This window comes from Jaculus jaculus, chromosome 8, assembly GCF_020740685.1.
Source record: "Jaculus jaculus isolate mJacJac1 chromosome 8, mJacJac1.mat.Y.cur, whole genome shotgun sequence".
Classification (NCBI taxonomy): domain Eukaryota; kingdom Metazoa; phylum Chordata; class Mammalia; order Rodentia; family Dipodidae; genus Jaculus; species Jaculus jaculus.
In genome coordinates this window covers 134,710,844-134,731,464 of record NC_059109.1, presented here as the reverse complement: position 1 = coordinate 134,731,464, position 20,621 = coordinate 134,710,844, and the positions used below count along the sequence as shown (strand labels likewise).

General features: G+C 49.1%; 1 pseudogene; it reads right to left on the bottom strand.

Annotated features, from left to right (window-relative positions):
• Window positions 1–421: 421 nt before the first annotated feature.
• LOC101601044 lies at window positions 422–18,746 on the bottom strand (annotated as a pseudogene).
• Window positions 18,747–20,621: the final 1,875 nt, after the last annotated feature.

Below are 20,621 nucleotides of genomic sequence, written 5' to 3'. Positions count from 1 at the left end.
AAGTGAATTATAGGTCAGCCTGGGCTAGAGTGAGACCCTACCTTAAAAAAATGAAAAACGTCAGGCGTGGTGGTGCACGTCTTTAATCCCAGCACTCAGGAGCAGAGGTAGGAAGATAACAGGAGTTAGAGGCCATCCTGAGACTACATAGTGAATTGCAGGTCAGCCTCAAAAAACCAAATAAATAAATAAATAAAATATAAATAAAAATAAATATAAATATATAAAAATAAAAATAAAAAGCAAAAAAAATCCTCCAGGCACAAACATGGTGCGTTGTAGGAGTCTAGTCCATGAAACGCAAGTATAGGTCAGATTCTGGAGACCTGAATCAGCTCCGTGGACGAAGAGAAGGAAGGGACTGGCTGCTAGGAGCAGGGATGTCCCTTGTTCTCTCGGCTCCCTCCTCTCTCCCTTAAGCTCATAGTTGCTGCTCCAGCTGCGATTCCCCAGAGAACTTGTTCTTCCTTATTGTTGTAGAGCGCTGTCCTTTCAGCCTAACAGCCACGGGCGTTTTTATCGGAGCAGCTGTGCCTAGCAGGAGCCCCTCGGGATCAGGCCCGGTGACCTCCCTGGTAGAAGGGTGTGGGACGGGTCATCAGCCCTTCACCAGAGATCTCAGCCACTCCCTCCTGTGACTCCTTCCAGCTGGAATTCTGTCTTAGCTCGTGGTCTTGGGGGGCATTAGAGTATAAAAGCTGGGAGGTCAAGGGAAGGAAGGACTCCGTCTACACAGCCAGCTGTGAGGAAGTCATCATCCGTGCTGCGTGAGACTTTTCGGTAGTGTGGCTAAAGTAAGCAGCTCCTGGCCAGGCTCTGTAAGTAAGCCAGTAAACTCACTGGCTGGTCAAAGTGGACTTGGGTCGCATCACGGTTATTTGGGCTGTCATTGGTACCCTTACTGGATGGAGCAGATGTTTGTGGCTCTCTAGGAAAAGCTCATAGAACACTTGTTTTTCCTGTTTTCCTGTATCTCTGCACCAAGTGCAGAAACGTAGCCTGTGTGTCAGTATCACAGCAATGAGATACTGTCATCAACCATTAGCGTCACCTGGTGACAAGCCTTTCCACCCGCTGTTTCAGCTCCAGTTCATCCTTTCGTGGGGAAGGGCAATGATTTACTCAGCTCCTCTCCTAGTGTAAGATGTTAAAAGGATTTCCCACTGGTGACAGTTCATCCTCACTGTCAACTTGATGGGATTTAGAAACACGCTTCTGGATATGTCTATGAGTGTGCCCGCAGAGAGCTTTAATACAGCAGGAAAACCCACTTGAGTATGCGTGGCACTACCTCATGGTCTGGGGCCACAGGTGGAGTAAAAAGGAGAAAGCGAGCTGAACCCCAGCATTCATCTCTCTGTTTCCTCACTGAAGATGCACTGTGGCCAGCTGTTTTCCTGTGCCCGTTGCCCTGATGGACTGTACCCTCAAACTGAGACAGAATAATCCCTTCCTTAAGTTGCTTTTGTCCACATTTGGTCACAGCAATGAGGAAAGGAACTGATGTCCCTCCCGGTAAGGTGGAAATAAAGATGCCGTCGTGTGTTCCTGTTAGGTAGCTATTCTGAAGTAGTTCTGCTTGGAGGAAGGATGGGGGCTAAAAGACAGGAAATTCAGGAAAATTCCAGGACTCAGGATGCCTTTCCCCTGGATTATGTAAACAGCAACTATGGGAGGGGAAGCTGTGGTGGGCTGCCTGGCAGTCTCTCACTGGCGGTCACCCCTGCTCTCCTAAGTAATGCCCAGGGCACGCACTGCTTCACCCGGCTTGAGTCGGGCAGAATGGTTTCTTTGGTCTATCATCAGTGCCATTTTTGGGATGAAGATATGTTTGTTCATGTCTCCCTAGGAAGTTATACAACAGCCCTTATTATTATTAGTATTATTTTGGTTTCTCAAGGGTCGCACTCTAACCCAGGCTGACCTGGAATTGAGTATGTAGTCTCAGAGTGGCCTTGAACTCATGGTGATCCTCCTACCTCTGCCTCAGGAGTGCTGGGGTGAAAGGTGTGCGCCACCACACCTGGCTCCCTTATTTTTTTTCAGGGTGTGTGTCCGTGCATGTGCATATGTGTGGAGGTTAGAGGGCAACTTTCTGCCTCACCTTTCACATCAGGGCCTCTTGTGAATCTCCCAAGTTTTAAAATTTAATTTGTTTATTTGAGAGAGGGGGGGGAGGAGAGGGAGAGAGAGGAAGAGAATGGGCACACCAGGGCCTCCATCCACTGCAAACGAACTCCCTTGTGCATCTGCCTAATGTGGGTCCTGGGGAATCGAACCTGGGTCCTTTGGCTTTGCAGACAAATGCCTTAACCACTAAGCCATCCTTCCAGCCCAGGTTTTGGGTGTTGTGTGCCAGCCTGGAGAACATGTGGAAGGATGTGACAAGATTCCTGCAGCTGCCTAACATCTGGTGTAACACAGCCACAGGAAAGAGCTGAGTGAGATTTTTAAAAAGCTACTGAAACCAACATAGGTATAGATGGAACATGTGCCTCTATCAGGACCTTTTTGAGGAAGGGGCCTAAAAAGCAGATGGAAATAAGCATCATTAAAGTCATAGGCTTAAACTCATTTTTATTTGAATTGAAAGCCGAAATGTGGTTTTTAGACTGCTCTTCTTTCTAATAGCCAAATAATGAGGTGAGAGTGCTTAACAAATCAGATTCACACTTTAATGACAGTGAGAGAAGAATGTGGCATCGAAGCACATTACTCAATGTCACCAGGATAATTGAGCAAGAGCCTAGTGATAATAAACTTTTTTCTCAGCCAGCAACATAAAAACCTCATTATAGGAAATGAAAGATTCTGGACCAGAAGGGAGAGGAGTGTTGCTTGGTTTGAGCTCTGAACTGCGTAGTCAGTGTGACCATCACCCCTCACAGCCATTCCAGAGCCAGTGTCCAGCACAGCCCCTGTGGTCAGCAATCTCTGCCATGCCAGTGATCCCTATCTCCTGAACTCTCTCCTCCCAGTGATCCCCATCTTTGGTACTCTCTCCTCCCAGTGATCCCCATCTTTGGTACTCTCTCCTCCCAGTGATCCCTATCTCCTGAACTCTCTCCTCCCGGTGATCCCCATTTCTGGTACTCTCATCTCCCAGTAACCTTGCCTTGGGTACTCATGCTACTGTGTGTGTTATCCAAGGATCAGGATGTTGTTCCAAGAAGGTAGAGTCACCCAGCTGCCACAGCCGTACCTGACCTCCTTCACCTAGACACCTACATCTGCTCAGACATCCCCATCCCTGGAAAAGTGTTTACCAAAAGCAAGCAGCCCAAACTGAAGGTGCAAGCACCCACCACATTTCTGTCTTCCAGAGATTGTGCAAGTCTATCTAATTAGCAGAAATGAATACCTGCCCATTAATTTAGCTCTTTGCTCCTCCCTCCCCCCTTCCCTCACATAGTTTGAGCAAGGCAGTCAATTATCAGTGCCCCATCTGCCCTCTAGTTAGAGGGCTGGCATATGACCCACATCTTGCTGCAGTGCTTCGTGTCTCTGGAATGGACAAAAATGGGGTCAGGCTGTATTTATGAATGGTGATGTGCCTTCTTTACTTAATAGAGTGCTAATGCTTTTCCTGTCGAAACTGTAATTGCGGAGCATAATGTTAAGAGCTTCTGGTCATGGATGTGCTGTGAGGGATCCAAGTTCACGGTGATGAACGCATACTCCAATTCCTCTGCCATCATTGTTGTTATCACTGAGGTTTAATCATCAAGTCCGCTGGGGCTTTCTCTGCTCCCCATTATCCAAAGTGTCCTGTAACAATGGAGCCTGTTAGCAATCCTTCCTTTGAAATACTCTCATCATTTATTTATTGATTCAATCCACACCAGGTACAGGTATCCATCACACAGCATCCATGAATTCTTCCTCCTCTGTGAGACGATATAATAGTGTGGCTATAAGGCAAGGTCTGGAGGCAAATGAATCAGAATTAAATGCTGGAGCTCATAATGACTAGCTGTGTGGCCCCAAGGAACTTGTGGCGGCTTGAATGTAAAATAACCCCCATAGTCTCAAGTGTTAAGCCTCCTCCTACTTAGTGCCCAGTTGGTGGAGCCTTTGAGAGGAGGAACCTTGCTGGAGGAGGAGTGCTGGGGTGGAACTGAGGCTCATTGTTATTCCAGCCATGGGTGTTCATGGGTAGCTTATCTTGCTGCTCAACCTCTCTCTCTCTCTTTTATGGGGACACCTAATTCAAGCCACCACACTGCCTTGGGGGATTTCTGGAGAGAGAGAGAGAGAGAGAGAGAGAGAGAGAGAGAGAGAGAGAGAGAGAGAGAGAGGCAGGGACAGAGGGAGAGAGAGATCCCAGAGTGCTGGTATAGGGCTCGGCACGGACACTATCTCTTGAGAGCCAGTCCTAGTATACACTGGGACCATGTGGATTTTTTTCATTCTGAGAAGACACCAGCTGGTGTGGGCTGGACTCGAACTGAGGTCTCAGGGTGAGTGGTCTGGGAGGTAGCATATTATTTTTTAAGAAACTTGAGGCACATTATTAATTTGTTTGACATCATTCTGATTTAAAAAAATGTGTGCAAGATAGGTTATATTGGGAATTTAAAGTATTAACAGATCAAGTGCTTAAATTTGTGCCTGGCTCAGAGACAGGAGCCAGCTATTATTATTAGCTCAGCATATTAGCTAATATATACTAGCCACTGTTAGTGAGTGCGATGTGTTCATAAGGGGTTATAACTATTTACATTCACTTTTCATCCAGTATGTATTGAAAACCTAGCACCTTCCCTGTCCTGTGGCAGCCAATGGTCCATGGGGAAAGATGCGGGGACTTGGACCCCACCCTGATGGAGCTTAGAGTTGGGAGGGAGTGATGCACAGTGGACACGAGCCAGGAAGAAAAGCATCAGGTGCTGGGGTGGGCACGGCCTGACCAGAAAGCAGCCCCTGGCGCCAAAAGAGGAGGGGCAGCAGGTGCGAGGAGACGGCGCCGGCGTCGGGAGGGAGGATGGCGGGCGCGGGGAGACGGCACCTGGAACAAGAAGCTGTCAAGTGGGAAGATGGAATGAGGCATTTAAAGGAAGCAGCGATTGCCCTTTGGGAGCTGAGGACATATGGACCCCAGGCCAGTGTGACAAGGGCCCCATGATGAAGAATGAAGCAGGCAGGGTGGAGTGGTCAGGAAGCAGATGAGAATGCGGGGTTTCCGAAAACAATACCCCAGAAATGGGTGCTTTGATGTGTGGCCCGGTCTTGAGAGCTGGTGTCTGACTTTCCTTGAGCAGGGTAGGAGGAGGGAAAGAGCTTAGGAGCCCTTCTTCTCACCGAGGGATTCTGGCTCATGTCGCTTGTTAACTGAGGTGAGAACCCAGCATAAGTGAGCAGAGACTGTCCTTCCTGGAAGCTGTGCACAGAGCTCTCCCTGCCTCAAGCTGACACAGCAGGATTATCCAATCCCCTCATGAGGCATGCATCTTAACCTCTGTGCCTGCCACCATGTCTGGCAAGCTGCCTGCATTCTTTTCAACTGTTTTGATCCACACTTTTTATCCACTTTAAAAATATTTTTATTTATTTATTTGAGAGAGAGGGAAAGAGAGAGAGAGAGAGAGATACAAACAGAATGGATGTGCCAGGGCCTCCAACCACTGCAAATGAACTCTAGATGCATGTGCCCATGTATATCTGGCTTACGTGGGCACCGGAGAATCAAATCTGGGTCCTTGGGCTTAGCAGGCAAGCACCTTAACTGCTAAGCCATCTTTTCAGCCCTTTATTCACATTTTTGTCATGACCACATTTCTTTCCTAGGTATAAGCCTGTGTGGTACCTCCAGAAGACACTCTATCATTTCATTTATGAAAGGTTCTTTCAATAAGGAAATAAGTATACCCATAAACTTCTTTTCTTTTTTACATATTTTAGATTTATTTTTATTTATTTATTACAGACAGAGAGAAAGGGAGAGAGAGTGAGAATGGGCATGCCAGGACCTCTAGCCCCTGCAGACGAACTCCAGACGCGTATGCCACCATATGCATCCGGCTTAGGTGGGACATGGAGAATTAAACCTGGGTCCTTAGGCTTTGTTGGCATGTGCCTAAACTGCTGAGCCATCTCTCCAGCCCAAACTTCCTTTTTTCAACAATGTAACGTCACCCCCCCAATCACAGATAGAGTTGCTACGAATCACTTAGCTACACTCCTCTGCTAATGCTCTCATTTGACCCCTTTCAAGTGCATCTTGTCTCCTTAATAGGCTTACCAATTATTCTGCTCTCTGACTCTTCCAAAATTCTTTTTTTTTTTTTTTGGTTTTTCAAGGTAGGGTTTCTCTGTAGCCCAGGCTGACCTGGAACTCACTATGTAGTCTCAGGATGGCCTTGAACTCACGGCAATCCTCCTGTCTTTACTTTCTACTAGGACGGCCGCTTCTGAGTGCTAGGATTAAAGGCATGCGCCACCACACCGGCTTCTAAACTTCTTTCTGAGGCATCAGTCAGGATCCTGGCTGCCTCTCCATAGTGGTCCCTGTGGCTCTGTGAGGGAGCCTTTGGGCTGCCGCACACTGTTCACCATGTCCGTGGGAAGATTAAACTCATCATGCAGAAGGGCCTTACAAATTCAAACCTCCATCTAGAGCTTCTGTCCTTTTGGGGCCTAGAACCATTTCTGTCCCCCTCACAGGACCTATACCTCCTCATTCTTCCCCATGAAGAGGATATTTGTGTTTAGACCAGTTGACCTTTTGTCTTTTAATGATGTGTGTCCATATGCACCTACGGAGGCTAGAGGAAAATGCCCACCCTCTGAATTTTTTGGAGACCGGGTCTCTCATTGATCTAAGCTCACCAAATAGGCTAGACTGGCTAGTGAGTCCCAGGGCTCTGCCCTCTCTGCCATCCCTGTGATGGCTTGCATGCACCTGGCTCTTTTACATGGCTTCTTGGAATTTAACTCAGGTCTTCATGCTTGCAAGATAAGCACTTTGCCCACTGAGCTCTGTCTCCAGCCCTCTGTAAGGTTTTGGTTTTCTTTTGTTTTTTTTTCGACATAGGGTTTTTCTCTAACTCAGGCTGACCTGGAATTCACTAGGTAGTCTCAGGGTGGCATTGAAATCTTGGTGATCCTTCCACCTCTGCCTTCCAAGTGCTGGCATTAAAGGAGTATGCCACCACGCCTGGCCTCTTTGTTTTTCAGCTGACAAAATTCAGGCTTCAGACCACCACGCGAGCATGAGAAGGTGCTTCCTGATGTGCCAGGCTTCCTAAGTGGCTGGCCAGCTCCCGCAAATCCTATATGACCATCCACATTTTGGGTGCGGTCTTTGGCCAGGGACTGCATGCTCTTGCAGGAAAGTAACCCAGTCTGAGGTGGCAGGGGATGCCAAGGTCGCCTCAGAAGGGGGAACACTTAGCGTAGGGCTAACTGGAATCCATTTAGGATCTTGTAGGTGCCAGGCCAAGGGCTCTTGGCATTGATGGCCTTGTAGCAGGAGATCTCTCCCAGCAGGTGGCGCTGCAGGCTATCCCAAGGCCCACACCACATTAAACAGCCAGCCCTAGGAGACTTCTAAGTCCTTTTAGGAGAGTTACTATTTGCAAATGCAAATACCTAAGAGGGTTCTCAGAGGTACTGAGTCCCTGGACCCTTCAGTCACGAATTGCCTTTCGTGGGGAAGCCTTAAATTTATCACACTTGGGGAATGTAGAGTTAAATAGGGAGAGAACATGGGTCTGGATCTCTTTCGTTTTACCAAAAATTTTTATTGCATTCAAAATAAGTCTCCGTTCATGCAAAACGTATGAATCAATTAACATAATATATTGAGAGCGAAGACCGCAAACATAGCAGGCACAGTTTTACAGACGAGGACTCCGGGTTTAGGCTTAGAGAGCTCGCCAGGGGATGTGGCTCGGGAGGGGCTGGTTTTCTGAATCCCCAGGCTTTGAGGGAGGCTTCCATTCGGCTTAGATTCCTCCACCAGCTACTGACTGGCAAGAAAACACGGCGGGGAGAAGAGGGAGTGCAGCAATGGACATTGTTATGGCTGGGCCCTGCTTTTTAGGACATATTAGGATGGGAGGTCATTTGGGTCTTTAGGATACACTGGGGTCGGAGGTCAATCTGAGATTTGGGGTACACTGGGATGGGAGGTCTTTCTGGGATTTGGGGTACACCGGGAGGGGAGGTCAACCTGAGATTTGGGGTACACCGGGATGGGAGGTCAATCTGAGATTTGGGGTACACTGGGATGGGAGGTCAATCTGAGATTTGGGGTACACCGGGAGGGGAGGTCAATCTGAGATTTGGGGTACACCGGGAGGGGAGGTCAACCTGAGATTTGGGGTACACCGGGATGGGAGGTCATTCTGAGATTTGGGGTACACCGGGATGGGAGGTCTTTCTGGGATTTGGGGTACCGGGATGGGAGGTCAATCTGAGATTTGGGGTACACCGGGATGGGAGGTCTTTCTGGGATTTGGGGTACACCGGGATGGGAGGTCATTCTGAGATTTGGGGTACACCGGGATGGGAGGTCATTCTGAGATTTGGGGTACACCTGGATGGGAGGTCTTTCTGGGATTTGGGGTACACCGGGATGGGAGGTCATTCTGAGATTTGGGGTACACCGGGATGGGAGGTCATTCTGAGATTTGGGGTACACCGGGATGGGAGGTCTTTCTGGGATTTGGGGTACACCGGGATGGGAGGTCATTCTGAGATTTGGGGTACACCGTGATGGGAGGTCAATCTGAGATTTGGGGTACACCGGGATGGGAGGTCAATCTGAGATTTGGGGTACACCGGGATGGGAGGTCATTCTGAGATTTGGGGTACACCGGGATGGGAGGTCTTTCTGGGATTTGGGGTACACCGGGATGGGAGGTCATTCTGAGATTTGGGGTACACCGGGATGGGAGGTCTTTCTGGGATTTGGGGTACACCGGGATGGGAGGTCTTTCTGGGATTTGGGGTACACCGGGATGGGAGGTCAATCTGAGATTTGGGGTACACTGGAGTGGGAGGTCATTCTGAGACTTGGGGTACACTGGGATGGGAGGTCTTTCTGGGATTTGGGGTACACATAGGCACGTTCAGCTTCGTGTCTGTGGGTTTCTTTGTTTGGAGTGGTCCTGGGTCCCCTTTACAAACACAGTCTCGGGCCCCATGACCCCGGCCTGCAGCCTGCTGGCGCTCACGCTGTCATCACTCTGTCCCGAGTCCTCGGCGGATATTGACAAGGGTCAGGAAGCTAATATTTTGAACAGCGTTCCTGAGGAGTGCTAAGTGAGGCAGCGGGAAGTCCTGAGGCATCTTCTACACTAGTTTTTTTTTTTTTTTTTTTTTTGTTTGTTTCTTACACTAGTTTTTTTTCTTCAATTTTTTATTAACAACTTCCATGATTATAAAAAAATATCCCATGGTAATACCCTCCCTCTCCCCACTTTCCCCTTTGAAACTCCACTCTCCATCATATCCCCTCCCCATCTCAATCAATCTCTTTTATTTTGATGTCATGATCTTTTCCTCCTATTATGATGGTCTTGTGTAGGTAGTGTCAGGCACGGTGAGGTCATGGATATCCAGGCCATTTTGTGGCTGTAAGGAGTCCTACCCTTCCTTTGGCTCTTACATTCTTTCCGCCACCTCTTCCGCGTTAGACACTGAGCCTTAGAAGGTGACTTACACTAGGTTTTGATGATTCACATTGTCTGGGAGACTAAAAAACCCTTAGATTCAATCTTGGTATTAAATACCACTATAAAAAAAAGATGTGGGCTGGAGAGATGGCTTAGCGGTTAAGTGCTTGCCTGTGAAGCCTAAGGACCCCGGTTCGTGGCTCAGTTCCCCAGGTCCCACGTTAGCCAGATGCACAAGGGGGCGCACGCGTCTGGAGTTCGTTTGCAGAGGCTGGAAGCCCTGGCACGCCCATTCTTTCTCTCTCCTTCTACCTGTCTTTCTGTCTGTGTCTGTTGCTCTCAAATAAATAAATAAAAAATTAAAAAAAAAAAGATGTAATCACCTCAGATTTGAAAAGCTAGGGGAAAAAAAAAAAAGTAACAAGCTGACAGAAAGCCGGATGGTGTGTGGATCCGGCAGGTGAGTCTCTCTCTGAATTACTTACTGGAGTGTGGTTGTGACAGGCAGGGGGAGGATGGCACTCACGCTGCCTGGCACACTGGAACTCAGCTTGCCACCCTCTGACATGAGGCTGGGGTCATTCCTTCTCTGTGCTCAGACATGCTTTCAAAGCCATCCCCACCGCATGAGCTGCTTTGGGCTGATGACTCCGGGGAGAGGAGACAGCAGTCTTCAGGTTGGAGTGACAGCTGGTACCAGGATAACCTGGGCAGGGGCACAGGCGGGCTTCCTGGCTTTAGGCTCCAGCCGGGAGCTTGGGGTCCCTAGGGAGAGGCCCTGACATAGCAGCTTAATGTCTTTCCTGGGACACTGTCCATAGTACAGAAGAGCAGGAGGAGGACAGGAAGTACGGTATCAAGGCGAGCTTTCTTCTCCCGCTAACCCAGGCAGGTCGAGAAGGTCGCAGACATGGAGCTGAGACGGAGAAAGTATAGAGAGTCAGCCTCGATTTATTTTTTTCTTTCTTTCTTTTTTTCCTTCTTTCTTTCTTTCTTTCTTTCTTTCTTTCTTTCTTTCTTTCTTTCTTTCCCTCTCTCTCTCTCTTTCTTTCTTTCTTTTGCCTCCAGAATCTTTTCTGTTTTCTTTTTGGAGTGCTGGGGATTGAACCTACGGCCTTATACATGACAGATACTCTACACCCTTAGCCCCAGGACAGAATATTGCAGATAATGAAAACTGTGTCTTAGCACAGGCTAAAAGGATAATCTCTGTGAGCAGATACAGCTCCATATGACTCAGGGTGTTACTGTTTGGGGTGAGCTACATACTGCTGAAATGTGGTCACGCTACAGTAAACCAGGCATTACCAATTGCTGTATAACATGTTACCCTGCCTCTGAACGGCTTCACAGACCATGGACATTTATTATGATTATCATTATTATCATGATTATTTACATTCTCTGTAGGTCAGACACAGAGGAATTTCAATGGGTGGGTTTGTGTCACAGTTAATCTTCATTATCAGCTTGATTGGATTTGGAATCACCTGGGAGACACATCTCTGGGTGTGTCTGTGAGGGCATTTCCAAAGAGTTCTAACTGAGAAGGGAAGACTCGCCCTGAATCATCACCCCACGGGCTGGGGCTCAGACCGGATGAGAAGGAAACAGTGAGCCGAACGCCAGCGGTCAGCTCTTTCTGCTTTCTGACAGCGCACACAATGCGGTCTGCTGCTTCTTGCTCCTGACCAGTGGATTCTGTGCCATGACAGACGCTTCTCTTCTTTTCTTCTTAAAATATTTTATTTATTTATTTGAGAGGGAGAGAGAAGGAAGCAGGCACAGTGTGTATGGGCATGCCAGCATCTCGTGCCGCTGCAATGAACTCCAGGCGCATGCGCCACTTTGTGCATCTGGCTCTGTGTGGTGCAGGGAATTGAACCCAGGCCACTGGGCTTTGTAAGCAGGCACCTCCAACCCTGAGCCTTCTCTGCAGCTCCTGATGCTTCCCTTCTTAGTTCACAAGGGGGAAAAAATTCTTCTTCCCTTAAGTTGCTCTTGCCAGGTATTTTTAAAAAATCTTTTTACTGGTCTGGAGAGATGGCTTAGCGGTTAAGCGCTTGCCTGTGAAGCCTAAGGACCCCGGTTTGAGGCTCGGTTCCCCAGGTCCCACGTTAGCCAGATGCACAAGGGGGCGCACGCGTCTGGAGTTCGTTTGCAGAGGCTGGAAGCCCTGGCGCGCCCATTCTCTCTCTCTCCCTCTATCTGTCTTTCTCTCTGTGTCTGTCACTCTCAAATAAATAAATTAAAAAAAAATCTTTTTACTGATAGTCTACACACATTTACACATGAAACCTGACCCTGGTCCCCCCACCACTCCCCTCTGCCACCTCTTTCATATCCTCTCCACTGAGCCCCTTCTTCTGTCCAGCCACTCCCTCTTCTATTTTGATTCCATCTTTAAAGAAATATTTCATTATTTATTTATTTGACAGAGAAAGAGGGAGAGAGAGAGAATGGGCGCGCCAGGGCCTCCAGCCTCTGCAAACGAACTCCAGACGCGTGCGCCCCCTTGTGCATCTGGCTAACGTGGGTCCCGGGGAATCTAAACTGTGTCTTTTAGTTTTGCAGGCAAATGCCTTAGCTGCTGAGCCATCCCCCCAGCCCATCTTTTTTTTTTTTTTTTTTAATTCTCATATTATGTAGGTCTTGTGTAGGTGGTGTCAGCCATAGTGAGGTCATGAATGCCACAGCCACTTTGTGTCTGGAAGGCAGCATTCCAAAGCACTCCTCCCCATTACTTGGTTCTTACATTGTTTGTTTGTTTTTTTTTTTGCTTTTCAAGGTAGGGTCTCACTCTAGCCCAGGCTGACCTGGAATTCACTATGTAGTCTCAGGGTGGCCTTGAACTCACAGCGATCCTCCTACCTCTGCCTCCTGAGTACTGGGATTAAAGCTGTGTGTCACCACGTCTGGCCATTTTTTTTTTTTTTTTGCCCACCTCTTCCTCAGTGGTTCCTGAGCCTTGAAGGATGTGATAGAGACGTCTCAGTGCTCAATACCCCACTGCCATTTCTCAGAACGTTGGTGAGTCACCTGAACAGAGAAGCTTCTCTAACCAACAGTTAGAGAAGTTTATGGGCAAAAACATAAATATTTAGAGGGCAATTTGATGCATCCATTTATTCAAACAACAGAGTAACTTTCTCTACTTGTCTTACGACCTCCCCCTCCATAGCTTTTGACTCGGTTTTCAGTGTCAGGCATAAATTCTCTCCCATGGAGTGGATCTCAAATCTAATCAGAAAGCATTTGGTTTCCCCCATCACAGACATGCCACCATTGCACCAGTTGGCACATTTGGCCTGGCTGGCTACCCGTAGAACTTGCAGGGTCCACTGCTGGTTAAGACTGTTGAGGACTTCTCTCCCGCAAAAGGCTGTGTGCTGCACGGCTGTTTCCAGCATCCTGACAGCTGGTCAAGAGGGAGAAGGCTTCCAGCTCAGCTCCAGTTTGTTATCTCTGTGTTCTTGTCAGACATTTCGTCACAGAAATAAGAAAGTCCAGGAAGGCCTGTGTGGTTGCAGGCAACCCGCAGGCCAGGGTCACAGTTAGAAAAGCTTCGATGGGGTCTAGATGATCCTCTTGCAGAGGGGCTTATTCTCACCGCCCAGCTGGAGCTGACTCTGCAGCAGGAGACATTAGTTACTCTCCTCATGGCCTCGAGCTTGAGATGGTGAGGACTCACCCCAGACTGGGTAATCCCGGGAGCCACAGCAGAAGTCAAGAGGCTTCCCGTAGCCTTGCTTTGTCTACAATGTCCTGTTGGTCAAACAATTATGAGCAGTGTTGGGACCACCCAGTGGTGTGCATTACTGGGGCCCTTGGAGGGTGGCTAAAGCAGGAACAATATTCACCCTGCCGTAAGTAGCACGCTAGCCAATAATAATTTGTAGTTTACGTGGGCTCAAGCTATGTTGTTCTTTTTCCTCCCAAACAGCTTTATAATAACGTAAATATCATTTATCAGCTTTGGAAAGTAAGAGTCAATTTGCAGGTCACGCATGAAAGACTTAGCTTATGAATCCAGAAGGAGTTGTAAGAACTGTTTAAAAACACATCACAGCTAAGGGGTTTGGACAGGAGTCCCGCAGAGCATGGGGGGAGGCGGAGTGCAGAGAACTCGGCGTTCATGGGCATCTTACAGAAGCAAAGGGTCAGGAGAGGTGGAGGGAGTTGGCGGAACAAGAGCTAGAGGGCGAGCTGGGCAGGGCGGTGCCCGTCCTCAACACAGGCTGTCAGGGGCTGAGGCTGGAGTGCGAGGGGGAGGTTAGTCTGGGCTACATAGTGGGGTTGAACCCAGCGTGGACTACAGAATGAGATCATGACTCAGACGCAAACAAACAAACAAACAACTAACAACACAAAGCCAAATCTACATAAGAAAGGGGGTGAGACACACTGTAGAATTTCAGAATAATCACACCACTTCCGATAGAGCCATGATATCAGAAAGTGAGATGGAGGGGGAGGTTGGGAGTGAATTTTTCTTTATGTTGCTATATTTAAGAATAATGTCATATCTACCCATCATCTATCTACCTATCAATCATTTATCTGTTTGTCTGTCTATCTATCTATCTATCTATCTATCTATCTATCTATCTGTCATCTATCTATCTTAAGGTCTTAAGGTTACAGAACTAGGCATTGTGGTTTGTTAGATGGAAATTGGTGTCACAGGCCTAGGGGGAAACAATTCTGCCAAGGAGACACTGTAGATGGTGCTAGACACTTCACACATCTGAGTCACCTGTGCGCTTATTAACCAGGATGGCCCCTTCCCCAAGTCTCTGTCCCCACAGCTCTTGGCTCTGGCGGAGAATTTCGACTCCGTCAAGTTCCCAGGTGGCCCTCACGCTGCATGCTCACTTTCCGCCTCCGCATTGCCGCGCTAAACTGCTGAGCAGGTCGGCGGGGGAAGCTGCTACCCAGGCTTCCAGAAGGAGGGACTGGAACTGGTGACTGAAACTGGTGACTGAAACTCTTCCATTCCTTACCTTCAAATTACCTGGGTCTGGGGGCAATTCTACATCACTAGGCCACAGGCCAGTAGGAGCTTGAAATAATCTGTCCCCCCCAGGGAGTTTATACCAAGGCACCAGAGAACTCACTGTTACTTTCACGCTAACCCAGAGAACCGTGGTGCTGCGTTCCCCGGGGGAAAATGAAGGAATCACCAGTGGCAGACCAAAGTGATGACCCTGTGCGAGCGCAGCCTGAGGAGCCAGTGACTTCGCTGGTCTTATTTGAAGAAGCATGGCCGACCCCAGGCCAATGGTGCCACTGCCAAGTCCCACTCGAGCGTAGGTGACGGGGTGACTTCCCGAAAGCTGCATAGGTGGCGTCCGCCACGCAGGCATCCCTCCACGTGCCTTGCGTCCTACAACCTCGGGCAAGCCCACGCGGTCGGGCCAGAGGACAACTAGCTGTGGTGGGGGAGGGAGTGGCTGGAGTCCCCGGGGAAGCTTTAACGACCCTCCCCAACCTCCTATGGGGGAGTGTCATCAGGGCTGGTCTCGGGAGGGTCTCCGGTGGGTAACCCACGCTGCTCAGATGAGGATGGGCATGTAGCAGCCATGCCAGGCCCAAGGGCAAGAGTTCCATAGCACAGGGCAGATGGGGCTTGCCTCACCTCCTATCCAGGCTTTGCTCCACTGCCTCTACTCCCCCAGCACTGCCAACTGTAGCTTTCTAGCTGAGATACCCTGAGTCATGCAACCCTCTTACCCAGTCCCCAGGGCATATGGGAACTACCTCTTATTTTTCTTTCCAAGGTAGGGTCTCACTCTAGCCCAGGCTGACCTGGAATTCACTATGTAGTCTCAGGGTGGTCGCAAACTCACAGTGATCCTCCTACTTCTGCCTCCCAAGTGCTGCGATTAAAGGCGTGTGCGGCCATGCCTGGAGGACTACCACTTTGAGATCCATATCCCAGCACCCCTGCGTCATCCCTGGGACAAAGGAGGGAAGTGGAGCATGTCTTTTTAAAAGAGTCAATCAATTTGTTTATTTTGAGGGAGGGAGAGAGACAGAGAGAGAGAGAGAGAGAGAGAGAGAGAGACAGGGAGGAGAGAGGGCAAATAGAGAGAATGGGTGTGCCAGGACCTCTAGCCACTGTGCATCTGGCTTACATGGGTACTGGGGAATTGAATCTGGGTCCTTAGGCTTCACAGGCAATGTCTTAACCACTAAGCAATCTTCCTAGCCCCAGAGCATACTGTTTTACATTTTTTTAAATTACTTTTATTTATTTATTTGGGGGGAGAGAGAGAGAGAGAGAGAGAGAGAGAGAGAGAGAGAGAGAGAGAGAGAGAGAATGGGCATGCCAAGGCCTCCAGATGCATGTGCCTCCTTGTGCATCTGGCTTACATGGGTCCTAGGAAATTGAACCTGGGTCTTTTGGCTTTGCAGGCAAGTGTCTTCACAGCTAAGCCATCCGTCTAGCCCGAGCATGACTTTTTTTTTTTTTTTTTTTGAGGTAGGGTCTCACTCTAGCTCAGACTGACCTGGAATTCACTATGTAGTCTCAGGGTAGCCTTGAACTCAAGGTGATCTTCCTACCTCTGCCTCCCAAGTGCTGGGATTAATGGTCTCACCACCACACCCAGCCCTGAGCATGACTTTTGATAAAGTGACAAGTCAGGTGTCAGTTACCCTTCCCAGACACCCAGCCCTGCCCCGAAGCCCAGGCCACCACAGTCCTTGCCCCAGGAGCTGTCACCCTGATGGAGGAAATGGAGAGGAGCCCAGTGGTGGTCTTTTTCTTTTTTTCCTGTACAAAGGAAATAGAATCCTTCTTTAATGACCTTGGATATTGACAATATAAACATATTTAATGATGAGATGCATGACTAAGTGAATAACATTTTATTTTATTTTATTGTGGTAAGAGCAGTTTATCTTTTTTTTAAATCTTGAGCTCTTTATTTTTTCTGGGAGGTAGTTTACAAGTTTCTAAGATTACATAATTTTGAGACACAAACAGAAAATTTTTTTTACCCATTTTGAGCTCACAGTTTTTCTTTTATTTTTTTTTCAAATTTTATTAAAAACTTCCATGATTATAAAAAATATCCCATGGTAATACCCTCCCTCCCCCCATTTTCCCCTTTGAAACTCCACTCTCCATCATATCCCCTTTCCATCTCAGTCAGTCTCTTATTTTGATGTCATGATTTTTACCTCCTCTTATGATGGTGAATAACATTTTAGCCAGGCGAGGTGGCACATGGAAGGCAGAGATGGAGATCGGGCGCCCACTGCAGAAGAGGTACCCTGAGGATGACGCCCATGGCATTTAGACCATAGCGGGGATCACAAGCATGTATAGGAGTGTTGAAAGTCTTGGGCAGTTCCACAGCAGTGCTCGCTGGGGGCAGGGGGTGGTGGTTGGAGGAGAGGCGCTGATTGTGCAAGCATCAGGCATTCTCAGAAGTGTGTCACTTCTTAGAGAGTAACAAGTCTCCATCAGGTTAGATACTAGGACAAAAGGATACTGGAGAGGGGCCTTGGTGGCAAAGATCAGAATAAAGGGAGAGCTACCTGTATCCCCAGATCTCAGAAAGGGGAGCAAGAGATCTGATCACAACCCTGACCCCCACCCATGTATCCTGGAGGCACGTGACTCATACGCCCGAAAGCCTCGGTGTCCCTAGTGAAGACATATTCCAAGAAGCACAATGGCATTAGGTCCCGTCAGAAAGATTCAGCTGTCCTGCTATGCAGGGACACGCATGACCAGTAATGGTGTCTGATCATTGGCACCTAGGGTCCAGCAAGGCTTGAGACCATAGAAGAGCAGGCGTGACTCTGGTACCAGGCACAGGGCTTAGCTGTGCGTAAGAAACTTGCAGTTGCAGAACCCTAGAGCCTCAAACTCCTGAAGACGGCCACGGTTACCTAAGGCAGAGACCCAGGAAGGGAAAACTTGAGGTGGAAGCAGGGGCCTACTCTTGAGAATGACCAGCAACAGCAGCCCTGGAGTGGGGGAAAAAACTGAGCAGACCATGCCAGGGCACCCAGGACACTGGGGTGCAGGGGCAGTTGGGTGAGCCTCATTGTCCTCTGCCGCTGGCCAGGAGGAGGGAGGAGCCAGCATGAAAGAAAGGCGCTTCACACTCGCCAGGGCTGGCACCTCCTTCCCTGCGGTCAGCTTCCGCCCACTGGGCTCCAAAGGCTTGGCGTGGTCCCGGAGCGCCCGGTCCCGGCCGCGCCTGCACAGCGCATAGCGCTCGGGCTGCAGGAGGCGCGCAAAGGCATCCGCGGAGCAGCTGACCCTGGCCTCCCCGCAGCTGCACTTGGAGGCCACCTTGCCAGAGTCGCTCCACCGCTCGGCGGCCTCCTGCAGTTGGAGCCAGCGTGGTAGCCACAGGGGAAGGTGACCACTGGGTCACCGAAGGGGAGGCCATTCTGCCCGAGCACGCTGGGAGCGAGGAGCGCCACCTTGTGCCGCAGGAAGGACGCGCAGGCTCGGGAGTTGGCGGGGGGGGCAGCATACCACGTCTTGGGCTCCCCGAAGGGCAGGGAGTCGATGCTGTACAGGTCCATGCCCTCCGTGTGCCAAGCGAAGGTGGTCTTCCGCGTGCCCCAGTTCAGGGAGGGCGTGTTGGTCACCGCTGCGCATTCCCGCTGTGGGAGGTCTAAGATGCTGCCCAGGTGCGCAAGGTTCCAAAGCTCAGTGTTTTCATCAAACAAGGACGCACTGATGCCAGCGCCGTCAAGTGGTGACTCGTAGAGGCGGCCCTTCCAGTAGTTTCTCTCCAGATTTTCACAATTCCCTTGAGGTGTGTGTGTGTGTGGGGGGGCATCTTTTACTGTTGGCCTGGTGGCGATAGTGACCCGCGGTCATGGCTCTCCTCTTTCTGCGGTACAGAGCAAAGACGCCTGCCTGCCCAGACACCAGCGGCTTCAAGGGAGAGGCTAGTAAGATGTCACTGATGTCGCAGGACTGCAGGATCTCCATCCCTTGGGTGTTTTGACCTGGGCGAGTCCAGCTCTGTGAGCATCCTGGGACTCCATGTAGGCAATGTACTTGTTGAAATCTGAAAATTCCTCCATGGTTGGGCTGCAGGCCACGATGGAACTGCCTGGGTTCTGGGTGCTGGCCCTCTCGGACTTCATGACTGCAGGGCTTCTGCCCAGGTTTAGGTCTTAGGAGGGCTCCAGATTCCAGAGGTTGTAGCGGCAGCCGCTTCCTCTTCTTTATCTGTGAGGCAGGCTTGGGTTTTTAAACAAATCGATTCTCTCTCCCAACCTTGCTACCTCGCTGACTTACCAGGGGGCCCCCACTTGCTGGAGCAGGCTGGCCAACAAGGGACCTGGCTCGCTCTGGACTCAGGGACGCCCCTTAATGGGTAGTTTCCCTGTGCTTGAGGCTGCTAACCACTAGATCTCAAAGATGTCTATAGTGCAAGCCTTCCACCAGGAACATGGGCCTTCAGCTGCAGACACTCGGAAACACCGAGAGAAGGCTGCCTTCTCCATGAAGCCAGCTCCATATGCCAGGGGCTCTCTAATCTCACCAGAGTCAGAGCCCCCAGACACAACCATTCGGCTACTTCCTTAATCTCAACCCTTGGCCACGCCCTTGGTTTTTAACCAGTCTTGGCCAGCCTAAAATGTGAACCGGTAGGAAAAGCAAAATGAGATGACAATGCTAGTATTAAGTATACTTATGGGATTAAAGAGAGGTACTTTATGGCTACTGAAAATAAAACCTCACTATGGCCGGGCATGGCAGAGCACGCTTTTAATCCCAGCATTTGGGAGGCAGAGGTAGGAAGATCGCTGAGAGCTCAAGGCCACCCTGAGACTACATAGTGAATTCCAGGTCAGCCTGGGCTAGAGTCTTTTTTTTTTTTTAAACAAAGTTAAGAAGGGTTCTGACAGCAAAGCTGAATCCTTTCCAGACCTTTTCTTTTTTACATATAATGATTATACAGATGCGTGGATACTTTTAAATTAAGTGACTAATTTACCCTTTTAAATTTATTTTGGAACAATGAATTCTTAAAAATCTCCATGGCTCCCAGGGGAAAAATAGATATGAGCCCACATATGTCAGTGGCAATTCCTGCTGTACCTGCAAAGTAAGACCTTATATTTAGTTATTTGTTTGTTTTTATTGACAGACCCCCACGCATGCATATACTGTACCCTAATCATAATCCTCTCCCACCTTTTCTTCTGCTTCATGCTTCTCTTTGATCACCTCACAGAAATCTCTCACTGCTTTCCTTTGTCCCTCTCCTCTTCTAACTCTTTTCTTCTCCTCTTCCTCCTCCTTTTTTTTTTTTTTTTTTTCGAGGTAGGGTCTCACTCTGGCCCATGCTGACCTAGAATTCACTATGTAGTCTCAGGGTGGCCTTGAGCCCTTGATGATCCTCCTATCTCTGCCTCCCGAGTGCTGGGATTAAAGATGTGTGCCATCACGCCTGGCCTTTTGTTTGTTTTTTGAGGCAGGATCTCACTGTATCCCTGACTGACCTGCAATTCACTTTGTACTCCAGGCTGGCCTTGAACTAGTAGGCTGGTAGGTGATGATCCTACCTAAGCCTCCCGAGCGCTGGGATTAAAGGTGTGTGCCACCATACCCATTTCCTTCTTCTATTTTAATTTTTTTTTTTTGGTCCTTTCCATTATCCATGACAACAAAGACAGCAACTATGAGGTCATGAGTACAACCAACGCTTTGTGTCTGGAAGCCAGTGTTCCAGAACACTCCTTCCTATCCTTGGCTCTTACATTCTTTCTGCCACCCCTTCAACAATTGATCCCATGCTTAGAATGCTGACTTCTATTGGACAACCAAGTGTCTATCCATCCATCTGTGTACCCACACATCTGTCCATCCACGAATCCACTAGTTTACTCACCAATTTACCCATCCATTCATCTACCCTCCAATGTGTATATCTATCCATCCAGGTACCTACATCCCATCCATCCATCCACCCATCCATCCATGCATGCATCATGTATTGTTCACTCCAAAGG